Below are 12,047 nucleotides of genomic sequence, written 5' to 3'. Positions count from 1 at the left end.
CATTTATTCCCTTATTATATTGCCAGTTAGGGCCTGTCATGCATATAAGCATAAGTTTTCATTTGATATGACTTGACCTATGTCCTTGGTATGCACAGTCATCAGACTAGCCCCCTCCACCCTCTTGCTTAGCCTACAGTTTACCCACACCTACTTCTCCTGATTGTTTATCTGGATACAGCAGGTGTCCTTAGTCATAGGAATCTCTCGCTCTAGTTGCTGACCAGCAACTTATCACAAGTTAGCAGAGGTCAAATGTCAAGCCACAAATTTCTACAGCCTTAGAAAGGTAGTTACCAGAAAAAAATGCTGTCTTGCAATTCCAGATCTGCTCCCAGCTCAAGAAAAGCAAAATAGCAATATTAGAATAAAAACTAGAAATATGTATGGTTTGCACCTTTTCATGGCCTCTATGATATACAAAGACTAAGTGGCTAGGGCTCTCCAGTTTGGAGAAGAGAGGGCTGAGGGGGAGGTATGGTAAGAGGTCTATAAAATAATGAGTGTATTGGAATGGGTAGAAGTGAATCGCTTGTTTACTCTTTCCAAAAATACTAGGACTAGGGGGCAAGCAGAAATAAGGAGGGGGATCCCTCAATCCCTGCTCCTTCTTGTCTCCCTCTGATTTCCACACCTGCCATTACTACCAAACACCGACAAACCCTCACCAAGTACAGAAAAGGGATTACAAAAATATGTAGACAAAAATTGACCTAGGAGCCCTAAGAAGTTAAACTTGCATGTGTTATTATTATTAATTACATTTTGTACCCCCCGCTTCAGTGTTGCAACACTGAAGAAATAAAACAGAAGTTTCAAGTTTTATTAAGATGTATTAATCTGCCATTTGGGAGCACCATCTAGGCGGCTTACAGTGTCTTCAATATTAAAAGTAGAGTATAACAAAACCATGCGTATCAACAGACAATTGAAAGTGAGGAGAGGGGAGGGACTCCATCTTGTTGAGAGAAAGTGGGCGAGGGAGAGAACGATAAAGGTGCTCTTGGTAATTCAGCTGGGCACTCTGTAATTATTGATTAACTGAAAACATCTTGAAAGAGAAATGTTTTGAGATACAATTTAAAGGTTAAGAGCAAGGTCTGATGTCACAAAGGAAGTGGTCAAGAGATTCCAGAGATATTGGCCTTTGGCTGAGAATATTGAGATTTGAGTGTGTTTGTGGCGGATTTGTTTATAGGTTGGAACGACAAGTAGATTTTGATCTTGAGAGAACGTGATGGAGAGTATGGAAGCAGTAGGCGTAAAGGTGTTATTTAGAAGTCAAGGACCTTGAAAATTGCCTAATGAATCAAAATTTAAATAAGATAACATATCCTTCGCATAAATCTTTAAAGAGTTCTGAAGGGGAAATAAAATGTGTTACTGGAAAAGGTTTTGGCCCAATTGTCTATTCTCAAGTGCCTCTAATTTCATATGAACAGAGAAACCATCTTCACAGATGAAGTTACAACACCTTGAAGATTAGAGACTTGAGATTCAAGATTTAGTTAAGTGCTGTTGTTGTTGTTGTTCAGCCATCTTTCTGGAAGAGGTACAAAGAAAACTTGAAGAATTGTTCAAAACTTCTTCCAGACTCTTCTCCATCCTGAATATTTCTGTCAAAACTAGAGAGCTGCACTTGAACGGGGTTTGCGGGAATCCCGCGGAACCCGCGAGATTCCCGCAGGGACGGAAGCAGTTTCTGTGGGGTCCCGCAGGGACGGAAGCAGTTCTGCGGGGTTCCCGCGGGGATGGAAGCAGTTCCTGTGGTGTTCCCGCAGGGATGGAAGCAGTTCTGCGGGGTTCCCGCGGGGATGGAAGCAGTTCCTGTGGGGTTCCCGTGGGGATGGAAGCAGTTCTGCAGGGTTCTCGTGGAAGTGTAAGCTACACATGCACCAGCCTCTCATCTACCGAGTACCAAGTTCTTTGAGTGCTGTCTCCTCCTCCTCTTCCCTCTTGCTTTAACAGCACAAATGTGGAAAGTCTTCTATTAAGGAGGTGGTAGAGACACAAATGATGATGGAATTCAAAAAGGCGTGGGGATGAACACAGAGGATCTCTAGTTAGAAATGGAAGTTATAAAATCCTAAACTTAAATGGCTGCATGTGTGTGTGGATGTGTGAAGTAATGCTTAGTTGGTGACTGGCTATGATAACTAGGGCCGATACCGGGCAGACTTGTATGGTCTGTGATATGTGGAAGTCTGTTTAGGATGGGCTGGAAAGGGCTTAGACAGCAACTTCAGTGGCTGGAACATAAGGACAGTTCTGGACAGATTTTACAACTGTGTCCCCACAAATGAGAAGATGCATAGACTGGAGTGGGCTTCAACAACTCCAGCAGTTGGAACATAAGGATAGAGCCAGATAGACTTCTATGGTCTATGTTCCAGAAACACAAAGAAAGACCACAATCAAGTATATAATATCACACTCATTGATTTAATCATGAATTGATAATGAGTGTGACCTATTGGGGGCAGACTGGATGGACCATTCAGGTCTTTATTTGTTGTCACTTACTATGTTACAATTAATCCTCTTTGCTTCCGGGCCTGATGAGCAGACCTCAGCTCTGACACAGGCATGAGCATCAGATGTCACCTGACCTACTGGCGCATGCATGTGGTGACCTCTCAGCACACAGTGGCCAGTAAATCAGAGACAAATCTTACATGTGCACACCAGAGTGTTTCCAAGTTTCAGCTTCCATTCCTTCCTTGCCTACAGTGCTGTAGATCAAATCCAGAGACAGACTGAGGGAGCTGACTGGAATTTTCTTTTATGTATCATTAAATTCTTACAGTGATGGGTGAGGATGGGTTAAATTCTTGCGGGGACGGGTGGGGATGGGTTAAATTCTTATGGGGATGGGTTGGAATGGATTACATTTTTGCGGGGATGGATGGGGATGAGTAAGATTCCAATGAGGACGGGTAAGATTCCAGCAGGGACGGGCGGGGATGGGTAAGATTTCTGTCCCCGTGCAACTGTCTAGTCAAAACCTTCTTTAAAGGAGGCTCTGATTGAGAAGATGAGTCAGTAGGTAAAGTTATTTTAATACCAGAAGTAGGTCTAGGCAACAGTAACATTGATCCAGATCTAGAGTTATCCTGCTGTGAAGGAGAGATTACTTATCCTTAAAATCGAGCGTGGTACCGGAAGATTGGAGGGTGGCCAACGTAACGCCGATTTTAAAAAAAGGCTCCAGGGAGATCCGGGAAATTATAGACCGGTGAGTCTGACGTCAGTGCGGGGGAAAATGGTAGAGGCTATTATTAAAAACAAAATTACAGAGCACATCCGAGGACATGGATTACTGAGACCGAGTCAGCACGGCTTTTGTGTGGGGAAATCTTGCCCTGACCAATTTACTTTCAATTCTTTGAAGGAGTAAACAAACGTGGTCAAAAGGGAATCGGTTGATATTGTGTATTCGGATTTTCAAAAGGCGTTTGACAAGGTACCTCATGAAGGCTACAGAGGAAATTGGAGGGTCATGGGATAGGAGGAAATGTCCTATTATGGATTAAAAACTGGTGAAGGATAGGAAACAGAGAGTGGGGTTAAATGGTCAGTATTCACAATGAAGAAGGGTAGTTAGTGGGGTCCTCAGGGGTCTGTGCTAGGACCGCTGCTTTTTAATATATTTATAAATGATTAGAGATGGGAGTAACTAGCGAGGTAATTAAATTTGCTGATGACATAAAGTTCTTCAAAGTTGTTAAATTGCGACAGGATTGTGAAAAATTACAAGAGGACCTTACGAGGACTGGGAGACTGGGTGGCTAAATGGCAGATGACGTTTAATGTAAGCAAGTGCAAGGTGATGCATGTGGGAAAAAAGAACCCGAATTATAGCTACGTCATGCAAGGTTCCACGTTAGGAGTTACGGACCAAGAAAGGGATCTGGGTGTCGTCGTCGATAATACACTGAAACCTTCTGCTCAGTGTGCTGCTGCGGCTAGGAAGCGAATAGAATGTTGGGTATAGGAAAGGTATGGAAACAGGTGTGAGGATGTTATAATGCGTTGTATCGCTCCATGGTGCGACCCGAACCTTGAGTGTTCAATTCTGGTCGCCGCATCTCAAGAAGATATAGTAGAATTGGAAAAGGGTGCAGCGAAGGGCGACTAAAATGATAGCGGGGATGGGACGACTTCCCTATGAAGAAAGATGGAGGCTAGGGCTATTCAGCTTGGAGAAGAGACAGCTGAGGGGAGACATGATAGAGGTATGTAAAATAATGAGTGGAGTGGAACAGGTGGATGTGAAGCGTCTGTTCACGCTTTCCAAAATACTAGGACTAGGGGGCATGCGATATGAAACTACAGTGTAGTAAATTTAAAACAAATCGGAGAAAATTTTTCTTTACCCAACGTATAATTAAACTCTGGAATTCGTTGCTGGAGAAAGTGGTGAAGGCGGTTAGCTTAGCAGAGTTTATTATTTTAAATTTGTTATTAAATTTATTTACAAGTAATATCCACTTGCAAAGGAAAAAACAGATCCAACCGTGCTAAAATTACATAGCAGTAATATACATCACTATCCATTCAAAGAAGAAACACTTTATATCTTCCTTAGACCTCAATTATGTGGTTAGAGGGGGGCGACAGGTGTTTAAATGGAGAATTAACCTCAATATTTAAAATAAATCGGCCTTAACCTGGAACCATAACTATTATTCTTTAGTTGGTTAAAGTTGTTTCTCCGAGGACAAGCAGGCTGCTTGTTCTCACTGATGGGTGACGTCCACGGCAGCCCCTCCAATCGGAAACTTCACTAGCAAAGGCCTTTGCTAGTCCTCGCGCGCTCATGCGCACCGCGCATGCGCGGCCGTCTTCCCGCCCGAACCGGCTCGTGTTCGTCAGTCTTCTTTAGTCCGCGCTCGGTACGGTCGTGTTTTCGCTGTGTCGGGCCCCGCAAAGTCGACTCGCGCGTTCGTCGTGTGTTTTCGAAAGAGAAAAAAAAAAATTATAATCCATTCTGTGTGGGAAAAGACTCTTGGTCTTTTCTTCCCCCGCTATTTTCAGCTTTCGCCCCGTTAAGTTTTCTTTCATCGTCGGGGTAGGCCGCTTTTAGGCCTCGGGTAGAAGTTTTCTTCCCCTTGTTTTTTCGGTGCCTTTTCCGCCATTTCGACTTTTGATCTCGCCGGCGTGATTTTTTCCGCCCATGACATCGAAGTCTACCAGCGGCTTCAAAAAGTGCACCCAGTGCGCCCGGGTCATCTCGCTCACTGACAGGCACGCGTCGTGTCTTCAGTGCTTGGGGGCTGGGCACCGCCCGCAGGCCTGTAGTCTGTGTTCCCCTTTTGCAAAGCGGACTCAGGTAGCGAGATTGGCCCAGTGGAACGTTTTGTTCTCGGGCTCTTCGTCGGCATCGGCACCGGGGGTATCGAGTGCATCTCGTCTTCAGCGTCCAGAGCTTCATCCTCGGCCGCCAGTGCATCGAGTGCATCGGCGCCGAGACATCGGATAGCTGCATCGACGTCGGTGGTACCGGGACCTCGTCTGCTGATGTCGTCGGACGGTGGTGCTTCGTCGGGAGTGCAGGTGAGGGCTGTCCATTCCCCTGCTGGTGGCGGTGAGCCTATCGGGTGGGTCTCCCCCTACCCTGAGGGCTCCTGCGGTACAGCCCCCCCGAGACCGACCTCCTTCGGCCTCGGCCCCGAGGAAGCGACGGCTGGATTCTACGTCCTCCTCGTCGGTGCCGGAAGCTCCGGTGACATGCTTCGTTCCAAGAAATCGAAGAAGCATCGTCATCGGTCTCCTTCCCGGGTTGGCACCGAGAGCTCTGGGTCGCCGAGGGAGTTGGCACCCACCAGGCATCGGCACCGATGAGGACCGCTCACCCTCTGTTCAGGAGGTGTCGATGCGCTCCACTCTGGACAGCCCGGAACAGCCTCCACGCCCGGAACAGGTTCTGACGTCGACGCCTGCATCGACCTCCTTGCCTTTCTCTGCAGCCGCTCTGAACGAGAGCCTCCGGGCCGTTCTCCCAGAGATTCTGGGAGAGCTGTTGCGCCCTACCCCTCCGGTACCGGCGGTGCTTGCGCCACCGGTACCGTCGAGCGTGGCGCCGGATGGCCCCATCGCCCGAGGTGAGGTCTCCGGCGTCGGTGCCGCGTGCCCTGGGTACCGGCTGCCGTCGCCTCCCAGGAAGGCTCCCCCCGACTACGTCGGCGGAGGGAGCTTCGCCGATGCGGGCGAGGGAGTTACCTCTCGACGCCCCCATCGTGGACGTGGCTCCACAGAGTCGAGTCGGGCACGGTTGCAGACACAGGTCCGTGAACTTTGTGTCTGACACCGAGGGTGAGGCCTCGTGGGAAGAGGAAGAAGACCCAGATATTTCTCTGACGAGGAGTCTGAGGGTCTTCCTTCCGATCCCACCCCCCTCTCCTGAGAGACAGCTTTCTCCTCCCGAGAGTCTGTCTTTTGCTTCCTTTGCCCGGTGGTTGTGGAGGACAAGCCCAGGGCTGAAATGTTTGAGCTCCTGGACTATCCTTCTCCACCTAAGCTAAGCCCCAGCGCGCTCGCTCTCGTCAGCAGCGTGCGCCTCAGCAAGGCCCCTCGGCTCCCCAGCAAAAGCAAGGGACGAGCTTTTGACTGGCTCCAGCAGAGCATAGCCGACATCCAAGTGTCAGTGCCGGGCGACCTGCCAGTCGGAGGGAGGTTGAAAGCTTTTCACCAAAGGTGGCCTCTCATAACCTCCGATCAGTGGGTTCTCCAAATAGTCCGGCAAGGATACACCCTCAATTTGGCCCTCAAACCTCCAAATTGTCCACCGGGAGCTCAGTCTTACAGCTTCCAGCACAAGCAGGTACTTGCAGAGGAACTCTCCGCCCTTCTCAGCGCCAATGCGGTCGAGCCCGTGCCATCCGGGCAAGAAGGGCTGGGATTCTATTCCAGGTACTTCCTTGTGGAAAAGAAAACAGGGAGGATGCGTCCCATCCTAGACCTAAGGGCCCTGAACAAATATCTGGTCAAAGAAAAGTTCAGGATGCTTTCCCTGGGCACCCTCCTTCCCATGATTCAGGAAAACGATTGGCTATGCTCTCTGGACTTGAAGGATGCCTACACACACATCCCGATACTGCCAGCTCACAGACAGTATCTGCGATTTCAGCTGGGCACACGTCACTTCCAGTACTGTGTGCTACCCTTTGGGCTCGCCTCTGCGCCCAGGGTGTTCACAAAGTGCTTGGCTGTAGTAGCAGCGGCACTTCGCAGGCTGGGGGTGCACGTGTTCCCATATCTCGACGATTGGCTGGTGAAGAACACATCCGAGGCAGGAGCCCTGCAGTCCATGCAGATGACTATTCGCCTCCTGGAGCTACTGGGGTTTGTGATAAATTATCCAAAGTCCCATCTTCTCCCAGTGCAGAGACTCGAATTCATAGGAGCTCTGCTGGATTCTCGGACAGCTCACGCCTATCTCCCAGAGACGAGAGCCAACAACTTGTTGTCCCTCGTCTCGCGGGTGCGAGCGTCCCAGCAGATCACAGCTCGGCAGATGTTGAGATTGCTAGGCCACATGGCCTCCACAGTCCATGTGACTCCCATGGCCCGCCTTCACATGAGATCTGCTCAATGGACCCTAGCTTCCCAGTGGTTCCAGGCTGCTGGGGATCTAGAAGACGTAATCCACCTGTCCACAAGTTTTCTCGAATCCCTGTATGGTGGACGATTTGGTCCAATCTGACTCTGGGACGTCCCTTCCAAATTCCTCAGCCTCAAAAAGTGCTGACCACGGATGCGTCTCTCCTGGGGTGGGGAGCTCATGTCGATGGGCTTCACACCCAAGGAAGCTGGTCCCTCCAGGAACGCGATCTGCAGATCAATCTTCTGGAGTTGCGAGCGATCTGGAACGCTCTGAAGGCTTTCAGAGATCGGCTGTCCCACCAAATTATCCAAATTCAGACAGACAACCAGGTTGCCATGTACTACGTCAACAAGCAGGGGAGCACCGGATCTCGCCCCCTGTGTCAGGAAGCCGTCAGCATGTGGCTCTGGGCTCGCCGTCACGGCATGGTGCTCCAAGCCACATATCTGGCAGGCGTAAACAACAGTCTGGCCGACAGGTTGAGCAGGATTATGCAACCTCACGAGTGGTCGCTCAATTCCAGGGTAGTGCGACAGATCTTCCAGGTGTGGGGCACCCCCTTGGTAGACCTCTCCGCATCTCGAGCCAACCACAAAGTCCCTCAGTTCTGTTCCAGGCTTCAGGCCCACGGCAGATTGGCATCGGATGCCTTCCTCCTGGACTGGGGGGAGGGTCTGCTGTATGCTTATCCTCCCATACCTCTGGTGGGGAAGACTTTGTTGAAACTCAAGCAAGATCGAGCACCATGATTCTGATTGCTCCCTTTTGGCCGCTTCAGATCTGGTTCCCTCTTCTTCTGGAGTTGTCCTCGAAGAACCGTGGAGATTGGAGTGTTTTCCGACCCTCATCACACAGGACGAAGGGGCGCTTCTGCATCCCAGCCTCCGGTCCCTGGCTCTCACGGCCTGGATGTTGAGAGCGTAGACTTTGCCTCTTTGGGTCTGTCAGAGGGTGTCTCCCGCGTCTTGCTTGCTTCCAGGAAAGATTCCACTAAGAGGAGTTACTTCTTTCTATGGAGGAGGTTTGCCGTCTGGTGTGACAGCAAGGCCCTAGATCCTTGCTCTTGTCTTACACAGACCCTGCTTGAATACCTTCTGCACTTGTCTGAGTCTGGTCTCAAGACCAACTCTGTAAGGGTTCACCTTAGTGCGATTAGTGCATACCATTACCGTGTGGAAGGTAAGCCGATCTCAGGACAGCCTTTAGTTGTTCGCTTCATGAGAGGTTTGCTGTTGTCAAAGCCCCCTGTCAAGCCTCCTACAGTGTCATGGGATCTCAATGTCGTTCTCACCCAGCTGATGAAACCTCCTTTTGAGCCACTGAATTCCTGCCATCTGAAGTACTTGACCTGGAAGGTCATTTTCTTGTTGGCAGTACTTCAGCTCGTAGAGTCAGTGAGCTTCAGGCCCTGGTAGCCCAGGCCCCTTACACCAAATTTCATCATAACAGAGTAGTCCTCCGCACTCACCCTAAGTTCTTGCCAAAGGTCGTGTCGGAGTTCCATCTGAACCAGTCAATTGTCTTGCCAACATTCTTTCCCCGTCCTCATTCCTGCCCTGCTGAACGTCAGCTGCACACATTGGACTGCAAGAGTGCATTGGCCTTCTACCTGGAGCGGACACAGCCCAACAGACAGTCCGGCCAATTGTTTGTTTCTTTTGATCCCAATAGGAGGGGAGTGGCTGTGGGGAAACGCACCATATCCAATTGGCTAGCAGATTGCATTTCCTTCACATACGCCCAGGCTGGGCTGGCTCTTGAGGGTCATGTCACAGCTCATAATGTTAGAGCCATGGCAGCGTCGGTAGCCCACTTGAAGTCAGCCTCTATTGAAGAAATTTGCAAAGCTGCAACGTGGTCATCTGTCCACACATTCACATCTCATTACTGCCTGCAGCAGGATACCCGACGCGACAGTCGGTTCGGGCAGTCAGTTCTTCAGAACCTGTTTGGGCTTTAGGATCCAACTCCACCCCCCGAGGGCCCTGTTTGTTCTGTTCCAGGCTGCACTCTCAGTAGTTGGTAAATTTTTTAGGTCAATCTCAGTTATGTCCTCGCCGTTTGCGAGGCCCAATTGACCATGGTTGTTGTTTTGAGTGAGCCTGGGGGCTAGGGATACCCCATCAGTGAGAACAAGCAGCCTGCTTGTCCTCGGAGAAAGCAAATGCTACATACCTGTAGAAGGTATTCTCCGAGGACAGCAGGCTGATTGTTCTCACAAACCCGCCCACCTCCCCTTTGGAGTTGTGTCTTCCCTTGCTTTGTTTTGCTACATATGGGACTGACGAACACGAGCCGGTTCGGGCGGGAAGACGGCCGCGCATGCGCGGTGCGCATGAGCGCGCGAGGACTAGCAAAGGCCTTTGCTAGTGAAGTTTCCGATTGGAGGGGCTGCCGTGGACGTCACCCATCAGTGAGAACAATCAGCCTGCTGTCCTCGGAGAATACCTTCTACAGGTATGTAGCATTCGCTTTCTATATTGCGTTTACTTAGGTTCTTCAAGTCCCAGAATGTCCGTAGCTGTGATGGGTCATTAAACACATACTTAGTTCCTTGAAAATTGATCCTACACTTACATGGATATGCTAACATATATGTCGCCCCTAAGGCTCTAGTCTCATTTCTTAAGTCCAAAAATTGTTTCCTCCTCTCTTGTGTTGCTTTCGCAACGTCAGGATAAACCCAAACTTTTTGTCCATGAAACAATTTTGATGAATTTTTAAAATAAAGCTTCAAAACCTGATTTAAATCTTGTTCAAAAACAAATTGAGCAATTAAAGTACCACGATTAGTTATTTCAACATCCGATTCTTCTAAGAATGCAGTTAAATTCTGAGGCTCCTGCTTTTCTCCTTGTACCTTCTTTACAGAATCTTTTAAAGGTAAATAATACATCTTATTACATGGGGGCATATTAGAAGAATCTATCTGTAAAATTTCCTGAAGATACATTCTAAATAAATCACTGATTTTAATAATGATGAAATAGGAAAATTCAGGAGCCTCAAGTTTAAACGACGATTATTGTTCTCCATTTGTTCAATTTTTTCGCTGAGTTATTGTTTATCTTTATCAATGCGTCCACTGAAGATTTTAATTCATTAGCCACAATTTGGTTTTGCTGAGCCGTTCAGACGCATCTTTTTTAACTTTTTCAAGTGAGGCATCAATTGTTTTCTAACTTACTTACAAACGTTGTAATCTCATTAATAGATTTAGTCACTGCTACGGTCAAACCTTGAACCGCTTTCCAAACGTCCGTAAGAGTCACCTCTCCTGGATCTTCCCTCGATATCCAATCTTCCCCGCTTAGGTCTTGAGGTGATCCGCCGATCGAAACGCCGCTAGCAGCGCCTTCCGCATCAAGCGGGGTTTCCTCACCTCTGACCTTCGCTGGGCAGGGAGGCGGTACCAACTCCGACGGCGTGAGGGAAACCTCTCGTCCTAGAAGCTCTGACGCTCCCTCGTCTCGGCTCAACAGCGGACTCGCCAAACCGGACTCCTGCATGGTTCGCTGTATAAAATGGTCGAGAGTCTGCTGGTCTGGAGTTGAAGTAAGTGCCCTCGGCAGCTGGGTCCTCACCGCTCCTTTACGTTTAGTATGTGGCATTGTAGGAAATTTTTTTTTCTTCCAGCGCTTCTCGAACCGCTCTCAACAGCAGCGTTCAGGTCGCCATCTTGGAACGCCCCCCCTAGCTTAGCAGAGTTTAAAAAGGGGTTGGACGGTTTCCTAAAGGACAAGTCCATAAACCGCTACTAAATGGACTTGGGAAAAATCCACAATTCCAGGAATAACATGTATAGAATGTTTGTACGTTTGGGAAGCTTGCCAGGTGCCCTTGGCCTGGATTGGCTGCTGTCGTGGACAGGATGCTGGGCTCGATGGACCCTTGGTCTTTTCCCAGTATGGCATTACTTATGTACTTATGTACCTCAGACTGAGAAACATGGTAGAGATTACCAGGCCCACCGATATTAGCGAGCTGCTTTCTCTTTCAACAAGGCTAGCTGAGTGAGAAGGTGGAGTATGAACTCCTGATGTGGTGGAGGATGCAGGGGAGGAAAGAGTACTCAAGTGAACAGAGTCTGGTTCCACCACCTACACCCGAGCATGCTGGTCCATCAGTCCATGGACAGGGGCGGGTTTAGCAGCCACATCAGCAGAAGCCTTTAACCTTCTTACTCTTCCCTGTAGATGTTAAGCTCCTCAATAGGCTCTGAAGGGTGAGCCTATGGTTGTGTTCCGCTGCAGCGAGGGGAATAAATCACCAGACAGGACTCCAATGGGAGCAGGAACACACCCTCGAACTGTCCACGCGTTGCCTGCTCAAAGCTACAATGTCACACTGGTCAGCTACTTCTTCTTTTTATATTCGTCTACCTATCAACTATCCATCTCCTCCTTCCCTCTAGCTCTCCCATTTTCCATCTCACTTCTTT

The 12,047-nt window shown here is 49.0% G+C and overlaps 1 protein-coding gene across 1 annotated transcript in view; it reads left to right on the top strand.

Moving 5' to 3' along the window:
* PINX1 (PIN2 (TERF1) interacting telomerase inhibitor 1) overlaps positions 1-12,047 on the top strand; it is a 268,784-nt gene that overhangs the window by 21,910 nt on the left and 234,827 nt on the right. The gene's annotated exons all lie outside the window — the stretch shown is intronic.

This window comes from Microcaecilia unicolor, chromosome 3, assembly GCF_901765095.1.
Source record: "Microcaecilia unicolor chromosome 3, aMicUni1.1, whole genome shotgun sequence".
Lineage (NCBI taxonomy): Eukaryota > Metazoa > Chordata > Amphibia > Gymnophiona > Siphonopidae > Microcaecilia > Microcaecilia unicolor.
Note: the sequence above shows the minus strand (reverse complement) of the source record. Positions and strands in the feature narration are given on the sequence as shown.